Genomic DNA, 20,877 nt, shown 5'->3' with positions numbered 1-20,877 from the left:
TACTTACACTGAGTATAAGTAGAATGGTCACCCAGGCTGAGATTCTAGGATAATTTTTCCCCCTCCAGATTCTGATGATTTTTTTAACGGGGGTGGGGGTGGAGCAACAAAATGTTTAACCACTGCTGTTTTAAAACTCCATCACAGCTCTGAAACCAGTACACTATAACACCCCAGAACACCCGCTAGACAAGGAGCTGTAGCTGGATGGATGTCCTAGAATGGCCAGTAGTGGCAGACAACCTCTACGAATTCACTCCAATTTTTACGGGTTGATTAAATTTCTAATATGTTCCGCTTATCAACTGGAAGTCAGTTGAGATATCTGACATCCAAAATAATTAAAATTCTCCTCCTAATGGAAAATGATAACTGCAAACTTTTCAAGAATCAAGAGAAAATATTAAAATGTTGAAGGCATGATGTCAAGAGACTGATGAAATGGCTTAAAAAAAACAACCTTTCCCCTGCCTTCCCCTCTGCCTGCCAAAAAAAATAAAAAAATAAAAAAATCAACAACAAATAGCTTTCTCCACTCTTTGAGTTTTGAAAAGCTACAGTTTGATGTCCCATCCTCTCTTCTTCCATTTTTTTTTTCAGCTACTATCTGTGTAACTCTGATGATCCTCTTTTCTGTGATTTGCTCCCAGATTTATATTATCTTTCATTATCTACATCTCATCTAGTTCACAAGTTCCTTTGTTCTACTAATGTCCAATCTCTTGACATGCAGTTATTTAGGTTTCTATTTCCCCAAATCACTTGAGGTGCTGCTTTGGACTGGGTAAACCAAAGTCCACTATGCACTCGGGTATTTTGCTTAACTTTTGGTCAAGCTGCATAAAGAAATTACTGGAACTCTCCAAACAAAGTCTGTTGCTTCATTTTAGTAGTTATAAAGCAGACAGTTATCAAGGTACCTGAACATCTGAACACATTCATACTTTCAAACATTTATCTAAAATGAAGCAAATGCTTATACCTTTTAAACTTCACTGTTAACAATGAAAAAACTTCAAAGCAAAGTAAAGTAGGTCAAAAAAGGCTCTGTCATAAGAAAAAAAAAAAAGCTTATAGTTTGAAAAAAAAAAAGAAAAAAAGCCTTTCCCCTGTTGACTGAATGCATACGTCCTAGCTACAGCTGTACCCATCTCAGAAATGCATTGAACATGTATGTAGGGCTGATGACAGACAGATTAGCATACCATCCTAGGAAGACTGAAGATGAGAGATTCTCTTTCACTGAAGTGGCAGGAGAAGGATTAACATACAGTAGGGAACTAATATCTTCTAATGAACATAAAAGCTTCATAAGAAAGAACTTAAGCCTAGAGCTATGTGACTCATTGAAATCTCAGTTTACTATCAATTTCAATAGGGAAAAAGAAAAAGAAAAAAAAAAAGAAGGAACTAAAAATATTTTGTGTCTTAATTTTCAAATCGGGAAAATAAATACATTTATTTTAGTGAAGGAAAATGAATGCTTCTTTTCAACATTTTCTGTTTAGATTCGGTTTGATTTTTCTTGCAAAAATTAAAGACATCAAAAAGCAGATGGTAATAGGAAAAAATAAAGAAAAAGCTCAGCTTTTTCAGTTCAGAGGGAAAAAGAGGATGAAGGGCATGAAATCTGTTGAAAGTTAAATTGCAAGAGATTTCTATGATACTCAACAACTTTTTTGTTATGTTTGGGGATTTTATGGCATACCAAGCTGAACTTTAGAATTTCATTCATGTGTACCCAGAGTGCTCAGAAGACTGAGCAAATACTCTGTAAAGCAAATTCCCTGTTAGTTCTTTCATGAAAACCCTACTGAGGTAAATGACAAGCTAATTGTAGCCTGAAGAGGGCTTTGTCTTACAACCTGATAGCAGGTGTATAGGAAACTGCGGTAAGAGACTACCTGAGCCCACACTTACCAGATGGGACAAAGACGATGATATTGTGTCAGAGATTCAGCTACTGGAAGGCAGACAGGGGTGTAGCCAGTCACTGCCAAATAAGAATCTACAGTTAGAAAGGGAAAAGTATATGGCACAATCGGGTGCTTAAAAGTGTTTTAACGGAATGTGAAACAAATCATTTACATGATTTTTATAAGTTATGGGACAGGCTCCTCTAGTCAATAGGTACATAAACCCCAGATTAAGTACCAGGGATGGGGTAGGGAGGTAGGGTTGAGATCTCTCTCACTGAAAACTCACAGCTGGGTCAGATTCAAAATGCTGGTAAGCAACACGTTACCTTCTACAGTTTAAATTTAGGAAGATTCCTCTGAAGTAAAAACAAAGTGCAACAGTTTGGGTTTTGACTTTTTAGGGGTGTGCAACATGGCTGTAATATGTCTAGAGGCCATTTACCTGCTTTTTCAAGAAAATGCAATACTACTAACAGCAAATGTTCTCTAAGCTTTCCCCTAATATTAGAGAATGAAGTTAGGCCTTTTGTGATATTTACTATTACATTTACCTAGTCTCATTATATCCAGAGTCTCTCATGGACTTGAATCTGATTTCTTCAAAGCTAGATTGATTTTGCCTGAGTTTCTCCCTCCTCAAGCGATTCTTTTGATCATCTGAGTAAGTAAAGAAAAGACTAGGCAAGAGAAATAGCTAGGTCACTAAGCAACTAAGCTATCTGTATGCAAATCTGTATCTCAACAAGCAGCGAGGTATTTCTTACTAGGATATCAAGAAAATGTACAGAGTTCTGCAGCTACGTTGACTGTATTACAGGTATAGCACATACCTGTCCATTCTAGAAGCACATATTCCTGAAAAGAAAAAGCCCCACAAGAAATATTCAAGGTTGAACAATTTTTGTGAAAATTATGCTGGAACAGCATAATTGTGTTTCTTTTATTGGGAGGATGCTGTTTAGACTGTATGCTGTTCAGTGCACCTGTATTTTATCTGCATTAGGCCATCTGCAGCACTTCAGTCTCAGATGGTCAATATCAGCAACTCACAGGTCTGCAAAGATGCTGGCAAAAAATGCAGTTCATTCATTGTAAAATTCTTATACTGTATGAATGTATGTTGTATAGTGCAGATTTCCTAACAGACAAAAGCTTCAATTTTAACTGCCAATACTCATTTTGTTTTAATAATAATATTTTCTCTTCAGAAATTGTTTCATTGTACCGATTTCCCATTTTTAGATACTGTGCTGTATTCCTGCTTCTTGCTGACACAACAGCTCATTCACCAGATCTTTCTATTCAGTACCTTTCTATTTTTTTTTCTTTCTTTCCTTAGTCCACCCCTCACATCATCATATGACAATTTCTACCCCATGAAAGTATACAATTAAACAGCAAAGGAAAGCCCAGGCAACACAAAGTATGTGCACAGGTTCTCTGTTACCTTTTGAAGTATCTGCCTTAAGTAGCCAATAAAGAAGCAGAAAGTTCAGACAGATATCTTATTGCTGAAATTTCTTAGTTTTCATGACCCAAGTAGATCTTAATGTAACAGACTCTTTTGCATTTTCTCACCATTTTAAAGGAAACAATACCAGTTATGAGCAAAGGTGCTACAGTGGAGTGAGGATGGAAAGCGGGGCTGTTACACTGAAACTTCCCAGTTAATGCTGTCAACAGTAGCACAAGCTGTCCCTCACCTGATAACATCATGACAGTTGTGTGGCTGTGAACCACTTCATAGGAGAGATGAGTCAATTCCTACAACACAATGTCTATCAGCAAACAAAAGCTGACTGATTTGGAACTAAGGGCATTGTAGAATGAGTTTCAAAATGCATAAAAGTGTTACCAAAGAACCATTTCTCTCTCTTGAAATGGAAGATCTTGAAATTTTGGACCATACATTAGCTCTTTCCAAGCTTAAAATTCACATGAGAAATTGTAGTAAAACAAAATCAAAAATGTGTATATGTGAAACATGATAAAATCCCTTTTCTGCTACAGAAGGAATAATGAAAGGAGATTTTATTATTATTATTATTATTATTTTGTGTGTGTGTGTGTGAATAAGATCTACCTTTCCTGCTGTGACTCTGTGCTTATTTACACATCTAATCAACTGAATAACAAAACTGATTTTATGTTTGCTAGCTCTGAAAATCTCATAAATTGAATAAACATGTAAGATGTCTGTGACTTCAGTGTTTCAACTTGGATCTTTTCTGATCTTGGACAGAATCCAGTTTCCTGGTATGTTTCCACAGTATCCTCAAATAAGAGGAACAACAATTATGTTGCACAGAATAAGGAACATATTGCAGAGGTTTGGAGGTGATGAAACCTTCCAGTTTTTACTCATTATCTAGCCTGTCTCCCCACTAACTAAACTTATTGTTATTTCACGCTTCTTTTTAATTATGACTACTGTAGCTGATGGAATAAGAAGCAGTAACAACATCAGTTGAAGTCAGGCTTCAACTGTCTATTACTTACAAATAGTGTCATGTTAACTGGGTAGGATGTTGAAAAATGTGGAAGATGATAATCTGAACTTGCTTTACTTCAACACAGGTTGGAAGAATTCAGTGAGCAAACAGTTCTGAAGTTCCCATTGAAACTGAAAGGAAAACAACAACAACCAAAATCAGTTTCTGATTATTTTTGCCTAGATATTACTATTAATAATGACAGAAATTTTACTCTACTTTCATTATTTTCCACACAATTTGTTTAAAGTGTGCATTTGTCAGCATCCCATGTGCAGTCAGAATCAGCCTTCCCTGCGCTGTTTCCTTTGTTATGAAATTACATATTTACTCAGTGAAAAAGATTTGACTTGAAAATGGCTTATTTTAACGTGATGGTTTAATTCTGATTTCAAGCCAAAGAAACACGACTAAATTTCAGACCTTTCTACAAAATTTTTATGTGTCTCATTTGCTTTAGATATTTCATAGATTATGATAAGTTGTTGTTGAAAAGCATGTATTTTTGATCCAGTTTTGTCTTTCTCACTAAAACTTTCTTTTTCACTCCATGCAACTTTTGCATGATACTTCAGGTTTTCACCATTATTTCCACTGGAAATAAGAAAAAAAATGAAGCTCCACATTAGCAATTCTGCTTTACAAGTTTGACTTTCTCATATCAATAAGCATTGAATATGTATGTAATGTACTGCATTAAATAGTCTTGAACTCAGAACTGAAATCTGTATACAAATGTTTCTAACAGGTGGCTGCCTAACAATTAATTTCTGTGTTCCCAGGGAGCTCAAATCTCAACCTTGATGTGTTAGCTCAGCGATCATGTGCATGAGGCAGCAGAGCAGAACACTTTCAGTTTTCCCACTCAGATGAGGAGTGCTCATCTGCCACTCAGACAACTCTTCCAGGAACTCTTTCTGTATTTAAGCCAATATAATTTACAAGTCATTAAAATCAACAAAGTAATGTCAGAGTTTGCAAGCACTGTTCTTTAGAAAACCCAGGCATACTCTTTTAGGGTAGTTTCCCAAGTGGGACAAAATTCCTCTAAGCTATGAATATTTCTTTCCACTGAAAATCTGAGTTAGTGTGTTGAAAACCACAGGTGAGGTCTTTCACCAGAAAAATGTAGAGGATTTTTGCCATAGATTTTGGTGAAATTAAGTTCTTACCCTCACTACTTGTGCCAAACTCAAAGGTTTCCCTAACAGAACTGAATACTGAGGCATTATTGAAGACTGAGCTGGAAATCCAGCACTGAAGCTTCTTGACCCTCAAAGATGTGGCAGATTGTAGTGATATATTTCAATAGCTTTGAATATGTAGATTTACAGAAGTTGTTTTTCACAGCTGGGGATATTAGAACTGTATATGAGGGGGCTCTAAAATTGCTGATGTATTCAGTTTGTAGGAATGGAGAAAGTGCACGTATTTTCTACCATAACTTGATTTGTTATTGATGCTGCTCTGTGCCACTTTCAGAGAAACCTGAAGTAGAATTACACCTAGAATAAAGAATGTGTTTTGTTTCAGTCAAAATGATAGCTGTGTAACCAAGCTACAGAGTTTAGTTAGATGTTATTGTGGATTATGAAATATTCATCACCTCTTCGAAGATTGCACTTGGCTTAGAAAATATTATTAAATAAATTATACATCCTCTTCCTAATTGCATATTTTATGTATCTTTACCAGATATGCTTCTACCTAACATTGTCATTATTAGTATTCACTTAGTATTAGAAAAGAGTGCAAAATTTTGTATTATAGAAGTGGTAGTGAGTATTCTATAGCCATTTGCCTTTATACACATGTAAAACACTAAAGTATATATGCCATACTTTTCTGTTCCATGTGTCTCTTTTTCAGACACTGATTAAAAAATAACTGATGTCCAGAAAATATCACAGTTCTTAAATAAAATAAAAGTCAGTTAACAACAAACAAACACCAAGAACAAAACAAAAACTATTAATTTCAATATTGTCTGCCAGGGTAAGCCACGGTCTGCTAAGTTCATCTAACTTTATAATTTAAAAGTTAGATATTTCCTCCTTCCTATGGAGGAAAAACTAATACAGCCAGAGTTGTTCTTTCTGTTTGTGGCTAGGTGGTACCTCTGAAAGTTCCTCTCTCTGCTTGCTAGGATTCTATATAACCAACTTAAATTTAGACATCTAGCACAAACTAATGAATTCAGGTGAGCTGAGTTCCATTTTCTATATTTGCTTTATATCTGAAGTTGTTTCTGCAGCTTTGGTTATGTCAGGTTTAGACAAAGTACAGCTACAGCAGTATTTTATTCTCCCTACAGACACCCATTATAGTCAATAGCGGTAGTTACAGGTACCAGAAAGCATTGTAAAAGGGAGAAAAATTAAATAAATTTTCAGCTTTTTAACCTGCAACAAGAAATATTTGGATAAAGTGAATTTTCATGGACACTACAAAAGTTCTTAAAATGAAGTGTAAGTATCAGTACTATCAGAAAATGTATTTACAGCTGGAGGAACGATCAGAGGAGCAGTTAGGCATTCATGCCTCCATTCATCAAGGCCCCATTTCACACTTAGTGATGTGAGGAATCCCAATGCAAACCCAGGTCACGAAGGTCTAGAAATCAACAACTGCTTCAGAACAGGTAAACAGTATTTAATAAAGAAAGACGATCAGGTTTTGAAAGCTTGCAGTGAAGTAGGTCAAATTTCTTTGCAACTCTTCTACACAGATTCTTGTGTCTGAAAGACTCTTGATAGCTTCTGCTCTTACTATAATCTCAGCAGTTTTTGTTGATTCACTGGTGAGCACAAGCAGATAAGATAAACCTCATCTTTACAAGAGACACCAATGAGCCAACATGCACACACACACAGACACACAGATACAGATACACACACAAAATAAATAAATAAATAAGCTGACTGAAAAAAATGCAAGAAAAATTTTCATTTATATTTTTTCAGCAAAATGAAGAATGCTGTTGAGAAGTATTGTCAAAATGTCATGCCTGCTTAAAGTTGTGGACTAAGTTAAGAGAGAATTGGCAATGCAGTATTCTCTTCTCATTACAAATGCAGTATTTTCAATTTATAGTGATGGATTGATTCACAATTTTCATAATATTTTGTCATTCCTAATGAAAGCCTTTTTTTTTTCCTGATTATATTTAAAAACTGCCTGAAGACATTTCTCTCTGTTTTTTGTCATCTCAAAGACTGCTTTTCTACTAAAGCATAGAAGAAGTAATTGCTTCCCCCCTTTCTAAAGAAAAGCTTCTCCCCGGTTTTCTGTGTCCAAAATGCCTACAGTAAAATGATTTGCTTTAGATGTAGCTTCAAGGTTATTGTTAGTTAACAGAGAAGTAGGTAAATAAGTACATACACTTACAGAAAACTGAAAATCTCTACTGTATGTAAAGGTGCCCTAAATCATTGTTTACCACAAAGATGAGCTGTTCTTAACAGTTTCCCCATTCCTACTTCCCCCACTATGATTTTGCAATAACAAGACCATAGTTTAGCATACTTGGATGTCACAGTATGTTAGACAAGTACAGTGTGAACAAGAACAAAATACTAGGTGCAGAGCCTGCCATTTGAAATACATGTAGTTTTGAAACCAACAGCTTTTCTTGTGTAGAAAAAAAAAGGTAAGAATTTTTATAATGTCCTTTCTTTAAAGGTTTAACAAGTAGGATGTGATCCTGCTGTAAGCACTTACCTAAGCCTTTTGCTCCTATGGGGCAGAGCAGAAAAACAGAAATTTGGAAGATTTGTTGGAAATCAGAATTTCCCTGGGATGTTTGCTGTTGTCCAGAGGGGTGACATATTGCAGTTGCCCTTCGAAATCTCAAAGGAAGAATCTTTTGACAATGATCAGCTTTATAACACCATTTTTGGATACAGGGACTTATCTAACAGAGAAAAATTCGGTTTTATACTGTGCAGTTTCTCAACAAGCAAGCAATAAAGATGGTCAAAGCACGCCACAGTTGTGAATAGCCTGCCTGACTTTGCATTTATAGCTTCAGCTAAAATTCAGAAACTGAAAAAGGGGACAGAAAAGCTGCATGGACTCTGTGTAGCTGAAAAAGCAAGCTCTTTTTGTGGGTCACTGCTCCTTGGGGATTTCTCTCATGCCATTTTCATGTATCTGTTTGAATGCCCTCATTGCAAACTATTTTTTAGCACCAGTCTGAAACACAGTAATCTAGGGAAACATCAGCAGGAATAACAGGAGCTTTATACAAAGCTTGAAGAGGATGAATTATCAGACACAAAGGTAAGGCAATAAGGCTTGGACTCTTTCAGGAAACAGTACCTCATATGAACAGTTAGAAATTCAGAAAATGTTTGCTTAGAGTGTCTGAAAAACACTGGGGACTCCAGGAAACAAGTTGCCTTTCTGAATAAAAGATCTAGTCATTAATGGAAATAGCTGCCTTTAGCAAACTCTTTGCAGTAAATGAATACTATGTGTAAGCATCATTCTGTGCATCCATTCTCTTTGGAACTGAACTATATCAGAAATGGTATATTTGGTGGTCATGATATAACACAGATTACTATCATTAGCACTAGTCTGTACATTCGAGTGAATTCGCACATGTTCTTGCAACACATGTTCTTGTGTATGCAATTTCTAAATGCAATGTCAAATGCTTTATTGTCCACATTATAGAAGAAGCAATAAAGGAATTTGTTTGGGAAATACTCTGTAGAATTAAATAGGAAAGTAAATCATACTGAAGAAGTACAGGCAGAACTTCCCACAGGAGAAAAGGGAGAACAGGGCATGTTGGAAAGGGTATGCAGTTGTTCATGTTTGTCATTAATATTTTCATCCAGTTCTTCATAAAGGCTGTTGCTGCACACCATCGAGGAGGAAAATATCACCAGCTTTCTTTTCCAGTCATCTGGATTTTCCTGCAGCTTCAGATTTCATAAGATCTAGCTCCAGAGTTTAAAAAGTTCTTGTCATATATTGATGTGCTCATTTCAGGGAAGAGCCACAAGGTCGGCTTCAAAGCTCTCGCCAATGCAGGTCCATCTCACACAAAGAAGAGTTTACATCTTATCACACCCCAAAGTAGTTCTTTCTGCATATTGCATGAAATGTAGAATAGTAGCGAAACTAAGTAAGCTAGGTCAGCAGAATTTCAGAGGCCCGTGTAAAAGCAGAATCTACCCTGTATTAAAAACAAAACAGTATTTTCTCTCTAGAAGTTTAATGAGAAGAAATTAACAAAGAGATTATTCAAGTTCAGGTACACTTTAAATGAGCTTGTGAAAATCTGAATCAAAAGCATTCAACCCTTTTAATCTTCCACAACGTATATCTGCTGTAATAAATAAAAAATCTGATTTTATTTTTCGTGTTTGCAATGATTAATATTTTAGTTTAGTTTCTTGCAATCCTGATGGAAATTAATGGAGAATAGAGTAAAGAAGAAAGGAATATAAAGGATATATGTAATTTCACTGTTTTCATGCTTTGAAGTTTTTGAAAGTCAAGTCCCAGCAAGGTTGCTTGAGTGATAAAACCCCACTTGCAGTGTCTGAGTACCTATTACTTAGCATACAAAAAAAAAAACAGTCACTACACTAGTGAAGTTACTGATGTTATTACTGAAAAATAATACTTCAGCTACTGATGAGAAACTTATAAAACAGATTTAAGGTTGAGGTTTACAAGCAGAAATCAGAGGAGAGACCAGTCATGCACAGAGGCAAACCAATGTCTGGAGGTTAACCATGGTTAACTCAGGTGGTGCTTCTGTGATCAGGCAAAGGTCATTCAAATGAACAAAAGCCACAAATATATCATGAGGGTCCAAAGCAAGGGGATGAAAAAAAGTATTGAAATAGCCATCAAACGCATGCTTAAACATGAGCTCGTTCTACAGCAACCCATTCATAGGGCCACTGATAATCTTGAAAGTAGCTGTTGCAAGAGCAGATCACACTTAGGCCCTTTAAATCCAATATCTGTTGTGTAGGTGGTTGTTTCTGACTTGCAGGTAAATCTTCCAACATTTTTGCTTTCTATTAATTTGAAGGTCCAAATTCTAGTCAAGTGTGACAGTACGTAATATTCTCTGAGAATGCAAGAGAAGGATAAAGGCTTCTGCAATGCTTTAGTAAAGGAAATGGGAAAAATAATGCCTTGCTTTTAATATTCTTTTACTTTAATTTTGACTCAGTTTATTTCACTTTATAAAATTGTATTTTTAGCTGTAGATTAATTTCATCTGCAGACATCTTTAGCAGGTAACTGAGTGACAAAATTGATTTCAATATTTGCACTGAGTGACTTGGAATTCAGTGCTTTTGTTTCTGGACTCATGAGTATGAGCTGGAAAGTCCTGGATGGCAGACCACTTCCAATTTTCCCACAAAATGTAAAGCCCTTGATACACTATAGAGCACTTGAAAGATCAGTATCTGGAAGCCATCCAAAACAATCAGTTGGGCATTTCAGGATTTTTATTAGAGAAAGAGAGACAAACAGGAGTAGAAAAAAGAAAGGATGATGGAGTCTCATGGTGAATGCTGAGGTTTGCCAACACAAACCCTGGCTTGAATCCAGATCATTGACTAAGAAAGGCAAGACCATAAAAAGGACAGAGCCCATCCTTTAGCCACTCTGAGATTATAGGAAAGTAGTAGTTTAGATAGAAAGTAAAATGATATAATATGAATGCATGTGGGTGCTTTGACCAGGATTCTGAGTGATGACTTTCATTATAAGGAATGTCTGTCCCTTCATCCAAGTTACATCCCTTGGGATCTGCTTCTGCTGGCCATCAGCTGTTGCTTGCAGTTGGGGGTCTTCTTCCCTTCATCCCGTGTCCTTCCTGCACTCTCTTCAGGCATCCTTCTAAGGGGCAGAGGGTGGGGGCACAAAGCTCCAGCTCCACTCTCACCTTTGGATGGCCACAGCCTGCACTGTCCTTGGCTCTCTGCAGGGTAGAGGTCCTCCCGTGTCAGACCCCATCCTCTGTTCATCCAGCTGTCTCCCAGAGTTTCCTGGTGATGTGCTGGGATCCTGACAACCTGCTATCCCATGGGTGCTGACACACCTGAAATGCTTCTCACCCTCTTCCTTCATTCAAACGGTCCCCTTCAAGTGTGGTCTGATCCATCACAAGCTTTGTAGTCCAATGTCCAAGCTGCAGCACCTAGACTATCAGAGATGGGCAACACAGGGCATGCATACTTCCTTGCTTCCTCAGTCAACAGAGTTCCTCAGTGAAGCTGCCAATACCTTCCTCATTTTCACCACACCATGGAGACACCATGTGCCAGGCAAAGACATCCCTCTTGCCGGCCTCATGCAAACTTAGAAGCACTGCCCTTTGCTGCAAGAGCACCTCGGCTGGGGAGCATGGACCAACCCTGCCTCAAAAGGCAGAGCCACAAGCAGGGAGTCAGGAAACACACCCAGGAGCAAGATGCATCATGCCCAGGGACAGGCAGGGCTGGCATTTGCAGACCTTCTCCACTTCACCCTTCACTTAGGCCTCTGTTTTGGGCAACATGACAGCCAGAGCAAGAGCTTATCAGTGCAGGAAGGTTTCTGCAGTCTGGCTCTGAAAAAGGTGGAGATATTCTCTCCTTTAAAGGCATCCTTTCCCTTTTAACATTTGCCTGAGACAATAAGGAGACAATACTTACCATCTTTGAAACAGAAACACATGAAAGGACCATAACAAAGGGAGAAAACAAATCCCAGTGTGTGAGGCACTCCACGAGGCCTTAAGAAAAATACCAGACACATGGGACACAAGTGGGAAGTAAGAGGCCTGCCACCGATTTGGAAGCTGTGCTGTGCATAGGCAGAAAGCAAGTACACACCTCCTCCTGGTGTTCCTCAGCCTGGAGGCTCCCTACCAAGAGCAGGACAGTTTCAGCCCTGCCTCCTGTGCCTCTCCTACACATCTCTCAAGAGACACATGGCAGGAGGCTCACTGCAAAACCCCGCAGCCCTCCTCCTTCCTCCTCCACTTTGACAGCAGGGCTCATTTCTGAAAACACTGGAAGACCAACCACATGCTTGATCTCTGCCTCCATTGCTGGGCTGACCCATGCTCTTGACAACTTTGTCTTGCAGATGAAGGTTGTTCACTGAGCCTGGCTCTGGTTCAACCCTTGAAAAGCTGAACAATCTATCACCTCTTGCTATAAGTCATCATATTTATTCTCTTACGTTTGTCTTAGACCTAGCACCTGATGAGAACAACAGCACTGGTTTATCTGTCTCTCCAAACACATTCTAACGAACCAAACCCACAACTGCACATTCCACAGAAGTCTTCTTTAGCAGCTACAGATGGAAAGTACGATGAGAAGAGGGAGATACCCCTGTTGCCTGATGCTCTTCCAGTGGGTGCGATTTGATTAAGATAAGCTTGGTTTCAACTTATCTTATGAAACCTTCTGATGCGTCAGAAGAAGGGTTAAAAACTAACAATCATAAAATTGCATCATCTGTTTAGGTATCCCCTGATTTCATAGATGGCCAGAATTTCATGTGTCAGAGAAAAAAAAGAGGGGAGATGGAGGAATTTATCTGTCCAGATGTGAAATAAAGTGGAGGGAGGAAAAAAAAAATACAAAAATGCAAACAAAACTCTGACCTCTTTGCAGAAAAAAAATCCCCCAGAGGGTGGGATTTTTTGCCTGTATGTTACCAGTAAAGAATGTCTTGGATCCCTAGCAAAGAGCTTCATTCTTTGCTTCACTGGGAGATAGGAATTGAAGAATGTTATTTATTCTTCTCTCTTCCCTCTCTGAATCTCATTCTCTCTGTGAATGGACTGAGTACTTTTTGCACTGCTAGGGCCTGTGAAAAGAAATTCTATTATGCAAGTTAAATCAATTATCTCTAGCTAAATGAGTCTCCCTGTCAGAGAGTCTTCCTCTCTTATGTCAGTCGTATGTCTGGAAGATGGGGGGTGGGGGGAGCTGGTTGAGAAGGGAACATGACAAACATTCACAAAAGATGTTATCATCACCATTGTGATATTCATGCAAAACACCCAGTAGCTAAACTTCTCATCAAATTTCCTTTAAGTTCTCTGGACCCATTTTCCTATAATGCTGCCATCAATATTTTCCTTAGCATTTATTATATATTCAGTGGGAAAATATTAAATTCCATTTCAGACTGGCCTCACTAAAGATTCAATACAAGCCTGAAACACTGCTTTTTAAGTGGAGAAATGAGAATATAAGAAGGCAACACAAGAACAACACTTAGTAGAGCAAGAACTAATGTTTTTTCCTTCCAAACATGAAAAGAAGGAAGGAAGGAAGGAAGGAAGGAAGGAAGGAAGGAAGGAAGGAAGGAATTATTTGGATAAGACTAGAAGAGGATGGGGTTAAAAAAAAAAAGAGAAAGAGGTATGAACACTACAGGCTTGTGCCATAAAATCAGAACTGTTAAGACAGGAGTGTGGAGATCAACATCACACCCTAATCCTTCAATAAGACACAGCTGTATCTTTCAGTTTTTCAGATCACTGTTTCAAATCTGTTGCTCGTTCACCATGTGACAGATCAATGAAACACTGCCTTCTACAAGCCTGGAAACTCCCTGAAACCTTTTCCTTCTTCCCATGTGTAAAAACAGAAGTGCAGAGCTGTTGTGAGCCTCAGAGTGAAGACTTATCCAAACTGTCCCCCACACTCAGAGCACTTTTGTCAACATCCTTCAACTTGCCCCAGAAGAAGTGGGATGGACCGATGCATTTATAGAAGGACTCATTTATTGTCATAGCTATTAGAACGGGACACAGACCAGTACTTCAGATTTATGGAGAAAATAGTGTTGAGAGAATGACTCAACGAAAATCCAAAATACTCAATTGATGCCTCTTTCAATGTGTTGGGGGCAGTGACATATTCTATGTGTGTTTTGTGGTAAATATGAGTACCCAGACCATTTCCAATTTGCCCTTGCTCATGCATGGCTGCCTGAACACACACACACACACACACACACACTTACATCCTCTGCACTGCTCCTGACCACTCCACTTGCTTATTTTAAGTGTTTTCACATGTTTGCTTCATGCAGCCATGAAGATGATTCCTTCAACATCTCCTGTTTCTTATCAGGATTTAACTTGGAAAGCATTACCTATGGTGAGTTTCTATTTTGTTGTTGTTTTTTTCACTTTTACTTCTGTATAAGCTGACACTGAAGTAAATATGTTTACTTATCTCTTTATCATTTATAATATGGGAAGAAAAATGCCTTAGTAAGTTTTCAAAGCATTTTCTTCATTATATTTTTTCTCCCTTGAAATCTCTTAATTTAATACATTTTACCTTTCTGTTTTCTCTTTTTCAGTTTTCTTCTGCTCTTCTCATAATTTTCTTTTAATCATTTCTAAAATGTCATCAGCTGCCTTCTGAAATTAATTGGTCTCCCACTGTTTCACCACTTTCCTGTTCTACATTTACAGGAGTTATTTCCAGTTTCTCACAGTTGCTTTGTCCTGTGGGATGAGCAGCTTATTCGTTATGACACTTTCCCTTCAAGGCTTGGGGCTCTTTGGCTCAATTTGTGTTAAGACACTGCAGAGCTCACACTTTCTGACAAAGTGCATGCTGAATGTGCCTCCTGTTGCTTACAAAGCATAACAACAGTACCAGCATCCTGGGCTTCACAAGGCCAGAGAACCTCTCTCAATCATCAGGAGTGAGACTGTTTTTCCAGAAGGTTCAGAATCTGTGCAGGTTTATTCTAATTTAAATTTAAATGCTTATTTATGACGACCTCTTAAGAAAATCTGGTAACTTGTTTTTCTAATTATACAGAGGTTGAATTCTCCAGAAAACTCTGACAATTAACACCATCAAAACAGTCTAATCGTAAAAGCAAAGCATACATTATGAACTCCTCAAAATTAGAGAAAGACTAATCAGCATACTATGTCTTTAGAGATACAGTACATAGGTGAGGCAGAAAGGCGATGACCAAACAGTAGCACTAAAAAATGCGTCAAAAACAATTATTTTCCCTAAAACGACCTTATTATAGCTTTTACCTACAGGTTTATTTTCTAAGTATAATCCACCTCCATGCCCGTTTTTGGGGTACTTGATTTTGTATGAATTCAATTGGCTGAAAGTGCTGTATAGAATATCCAGGTGCAGCTGAGAAGCCTAAAACCTCCACTGAACAGGCAGAGCCTAATCTGTTTCAGTGGGTTTATCTGTCTGCATATCACATGCCTGAGCTTATGTGAGACTAAGCTCCAAACATTTTCTAGTTTGGGCTACATTAAAACTGCAAGACTCTACAGAGAATTTCCCAGGTATCAGTTCACCCGCGTGCACTTCGAAACAAGAAATGGGCACGCCACTCTCCAGCCAGAGGCCACAGCACTGTAAAGCACTGGCCAAAAGGGGTCTGCACAGCACGCACTAGCCCCGTGCTCTGGCAAGGTTACCATGACTGCAGTGCATGCTGCAAAGTGCACCTTCTCTGCTGATGAGGGTTGGAATGGGTCTTCCTAGGGCCTTAGCATCCCACGGTGTGGTGTGTGCAGGGGGACACTTCCCAGCTTGGAACATCAGCAGATGACTCCAAATGGATCTCTAACGTTCACTCTGCTGTAAACAGGTATACACCGCTTTGTAATTTGAATACATAAACCCAACAACAGGTTTCTGTAGCAATTGGGTTGACCCTGTTCCTCTTACATTAATTGCACTAAGTAAACTTTGTTTCTTGGTATTTTAAAGAACGTTAAATATAGCCATAATTACTGATTGCAAAATGCAGTTTTATGCTTGAATTAAGCTACTGCAAAACATCATTTTTTTTTTTTTATTCGCAAGGCAGAATGAAATATTCTTTGCCCAATTTATACATTGACATCTGTTATATACTGTTACATGAGTTTCTGGCAATGACGCCAAAAAGGTAACTTATAACAATTTGTTACCAGATAAAAGCTATTTTATTTTCAATAACATCTTTCACATTTTTCAACATCCTCTTACAATAAGAGTCTCATTTAAAATTATCGATCGTTCTGCCCAAAGAAAATTCCAGGATGGATTTGTGTGTTATTGCTATTGGTTTTCCTGAATGGCCTGATACACGATCATCTGAGGTCACATTTTTGGAGGACTCTTCTTCAGAGATTTCTATCTAATAAATCGATACAACGCTTTTTGCCTCCAAATTGCAAATCTTTGCAAACATAAAACTTCACCTGCTTAAAGCCAAACAATCAAATTTAGAGGAAGGATTAATAATTTTGTGCCATCGACAAGTTAAATCAATTACTAACATTTCCTTTTCTATCTTCACTAATAAATGGGGAACAACAGTAATTCTCAAACATTGCTTTTAGGACAGAACAATATATGTATGTGTGCAGATAGACATGCTTACCCGATCTCTTTTGGTAATATCTTGTTATGGTCTACCCAGCATATAATTTATTTTGCACAGAGAGGGTATATTTAACAATTATTTTTACAAAATATCCCCTTGAATTAGTCATCTATTCATATTTATTTAGATACTGAAGTAAAAAGCAGAATTGCTGAAAGTGCTCTATCAATTAAATCAAAAACTGAATGCCCTTGTAGATTTGCTGAATTTGATACAGATCTAAGAATGCAGATTTTGCATGATTGCTTACCAGTCAATTTGTAGAGAATCTCTCTTCATTGTCAAACATTTTTTAAGAATGTTATTTATGACTGGGCTATGGCAATTGCAAATTATAGGTGAATGTCCATGCCTGCTGAAGACCATAAGGGAACATTTGCAGGGATGCGGTGGGTCTGAGTTTTAATCAGAAAAATATTTTAGCCTGCAGTGCAACTCACTGAAATGGAAAAAACTCTTTCTGAGAGAAAGGTCAACACATTCCAACCACCCATGCTTATGCAGTAGAAAGCTCCAGGTCCATAATATTGGGAGACATTGACTCTGTCTTCAAGGATGCTGACCAAATGTATAGAATTAGCGGAAAATTTAAAATATCAGAGAACCAAAGCCTGTAATGATAAAGAAATGAAAAGAGAGGAAAAAAAATAAGAGTTTTCTTCAGGTTAATCCACAGGAACCAAAGAATGCTTCTGGACAAAATCCTTTGCAACTTATATAAACATAAGAGGTATTACTAAAAATCAAAGCCAAAATTTCAGACAGGGTATATCTACTGAAAGAAATGTTCAACCACTCAAGAAGGCAAAACAGTAAAAAAAATCCTCCCCCCCCCTCCCCCCCCCCCCCAAAAAAAAAAGGAAAGTAAAGAAAGAAAAGAAAAGGCAATAAAATGTGACAACATGAATTAAGATAACTTTTGGATGGCACAGCCTTGCATAGCACCTAATACAATAGGTGCATTTTATGCATTACAATACAGATACTTAAAATCTGAACAAATATCAGATTCCAAGAAGACCTTTTTAAACAGATATTCCAAAATCATAAGCATCTGAAGTCTAAAACTGACAGATAAATATTTATCGCTGATTTAAAGAGCATAAAAAAACACTTTTCAGTTTGACATCTTGTGCAAAAGAGGTCAAAGAACTTCACTCAGAGAAAAATACATATTGGAAATATAAGTACTAAAGAACATGGATTTATTACATTGTGACAGATAGAAGACTTTGGAAGGACAGAAATGTCAAAGAAAATTACATTAACATGTGATGTATATTATGGACACAGATTTTTTCAAAGTTATTAAAGTGCAGTTGCACTGCTGTGGTCATAGCTAGTGGTAATTAATGCAAATCTGATTAGTCTTTAGACAGTCTTTATGCCTGGAAAAAAGAACTACTCGTACCCACAGACCTGACCTAGAGTGAAGGTAAAGGATATAAAGAGACAACTGTAATCTTGGGTCAGAGGATAAATTCACACCATTCCAGAACTGACATGAAGAAGGAGGCTGACTAATCTGCATCTGCATTAAGGATCCAATTGGGATGATGGAATAAACCATACCTACTTTATCCTACCAGCCCTTATGGGACAACGAAGCCTGCAGGTCTAGGACTGTAATGCAGTTCATAAACCTGCTGGGCATAATCACAACGAATTTCAAATGGATTAAGGACCAAATCACTGGTCTGAAGGGAAACGAGCATAATGTCTCACTCAAAAAGATTACCCAGCAGCTTCACGTTCAAGCATTGTTTCTGATAAAGCCAGAATGACCAGTGGTATCATTAATCTGATAGTTATGGCACAAATATGGTATTACGCAAACCAGCAAGTATTCTGAAGTTAATATGCATCAGATAATGAGAGAACTGTTGGAAGGTTGTTTGGGTACTACAAAAAAAAAAAAATGTTTCCCAGAACGTACAATTCATTTGAATGTACTTCCATGGAATTAGAATAATTAGGGTCAAATATATTGCTACAAAATTGAAATTAGATCTCCTTTATGTAATTTTCAAACTCAGATTCTAGATATTAGTTTTCACCAGCTACCAGGCAGAATGAGTACATTTTGACAAATGAAACAAGCACATATTGTAATTGGAGTTTTTTAAAACTAACTATAGAGAAACCACAGGGCTTGCTGCATCAATGAACTGATACAATTTTGTGCCTGTAAAAAAAAATAACTTATTTTTATTTTAAAACTCCCTCTTCCCTCCTCCCATTCTTTTGACTGAGACCTCCTTGCAGGAGGACTGAGTTCATGACTGTCACAAAACACTGGAAGTCAGCATGATAATGAGCCAATTTGTGTGGAAATGAACTCATTAATGCTAATGTTTTGCTGACTCCCAGCTGATTCATGAACTCCTTGACAAAATTCAAAACAGAAGAAGGAGGGGAAGTTCATGAATTTTGGAAGTGCTAAGTGAAGAAACAAATGTTTATCTTCCTCATTCATATTCCCAATTCATTGATCTACGCTGTGTTCTGACAATCCACAACCAATCCTAGATAATACTCTGGGGAACATTAGCTTATACATAAGATCTCATAATTGAATTCCCATTAGGTGAAAAAGAAAGTATCGATTGCTTCCAATTTTTAATTCTTTCCTAAGAAAACAATTATTTACTTTCAGATGAACCTGAAGAAAACAGGACTTTTTATGTAAGAAATCATGAGAACAATTCTGGGAGATCTCGATTCTCATATACACTTCAGATATATGAAAGTATCTGTCCTTGATGTAAATTACATTTTTACCAAGGCATCTACCTGGTAGAGTTTATCAATATTGCAAGTAATTTCTACACACAATCCACATATTCCAAATTCATCAAACTTCGTTCCATTAAAAAAAAATAAAAGGGTGCACAGCTGAGGTCTGCAACAAAGGTAAGGCATGAAGTTGTGTTATCTCTGAGGAGAGTATTGAGAATTTTATCACTATGAACTGCAAAGAGTTTAGAAAACTTCTGCTGCAAAGCATATTGGAAGAGCAGGAGTTCACAAGGTATATGCAATTCAGATAAACATCTCAGCTCTTAACTCGGAAGGATTAGGCTAGAAGTCTTGTCCTGGTGTACTTGAACAAGGAAGTGCTGAAGCGCATCATGTAAAGTTACAACTATTTTATGAACATTATTATTATATTTTTAAGAATTATGGATTTTTTTTTTAAAGACCGCTACTTATTAGATTAGGTTAAGATGATACAGGGCCCAATTACCACTTAATTTATAATTATTTTATCTACTTTAATCCATACTCAAAAGCTCTAATTAGCTTAATTAGAATTTTTGGTTATCATTCTTCCTGATGACACAGATTACTTCAGTCAGAATTGCATTAGCATTTATTTTTATATTACCGTGGTCTATACAGTTTTATTTCTTTGCTACCAAGCCACATATATAGCAAGAAATAGAAAAATTAATTTATCAAATATATACATTTATTTCCTAATGAATAATCAAGATTTGTAATTACTGTTCTCTCAATGTGACAGCTATAAAGTGGCACTACCTTTTAAACAATCTTCTCATATTAATCACTTTATAACTGGACATTTTTCCTATTTATTTATTTTTAAATTGAAACACCCTGAGTGGATCAAAAGGCTTTATCTTCATACCTGAAGTAGGATATGAAAGAAAATGATAACCTCCTAGCCTAATACCTAGTATTACCTCACAATCCTTCATCTTTTTGCTGAACTAAAATATCACAACATGTTCTCCTTTTCAGTTCGGCTTAGAAATTCCAAAATTTTCAACTTACTGATGATTTGAATGAAGGTCAAACAGTGTAGTTAGGGGAAATAAATGTTAGTGATATAATTATGTATAATTCCATATATTTCATCTGTGTTTTCTGCAGGCTAGTTTTTTAATGATTGGTACAACACTGAACTGTTACTCTGCTGCAAAGTCACTCCAGAAAACACTTGGAACCTGCAGCAGCTGAACTAACTTTAAGCAAGTCATACCATAAAACGGCTCAAGCAGCATATCCAGGGCTCCAAAAAGGAT

General features: G+C 37.2%; 1 protein-coding gene across 13 annotated transcripts in view; it reads right to left on the bottom strand.

Annotated features, from left to right (window-relative positions):
- LOC308190633 (uncharacterized protein) overlaps positions 1-20,877 on the bottom strand; it is a 288,343-nt gene that overhangs the window by 67,291 nt on the left and 200,175 nt on the right. For 8 of the 13 annotated variants that reach the window (XR_013947387.1, XR_013947390.1, XR_013947391.1 and 5 more), the window contains 2 exons: positions 4,419-4,542; positions 1,921-1,993 (listed from right to left, as the gene is read on the bottom strand). The exons of 4 other annotated variants lie outside the window; for them this stretch is intronic. The gene's annotated coding sequence lies outside the window, so the exon portion shown is untranslated. Of the gene's footprint in view, positions 1-1,920; positions 1,994-4,418; positions 4,543-15,091; positions 17,440-20,877 lie in introns of those variants that run through there. One more of the 13 variants, XR_013947386.1, reaches the window with a different exon arrangement.

The sequence above is a fragment of the Anser brachyrhynchus genome, assembly GCF_964034855.1.
Source record: "Anser brachyrhynchus genome assembly, chromosome: 2".
NCBI lineage: Eukaryota > Metazoa > Chordata > Aves > Anseriformes > Anatidae > Anser > Anser brachyrhynchus.
The sequence above is the reverse complement of the archived record's forward strand: the minus strand, read 5'-3'. Positions and strand labels throughout refer to the sequence as shown.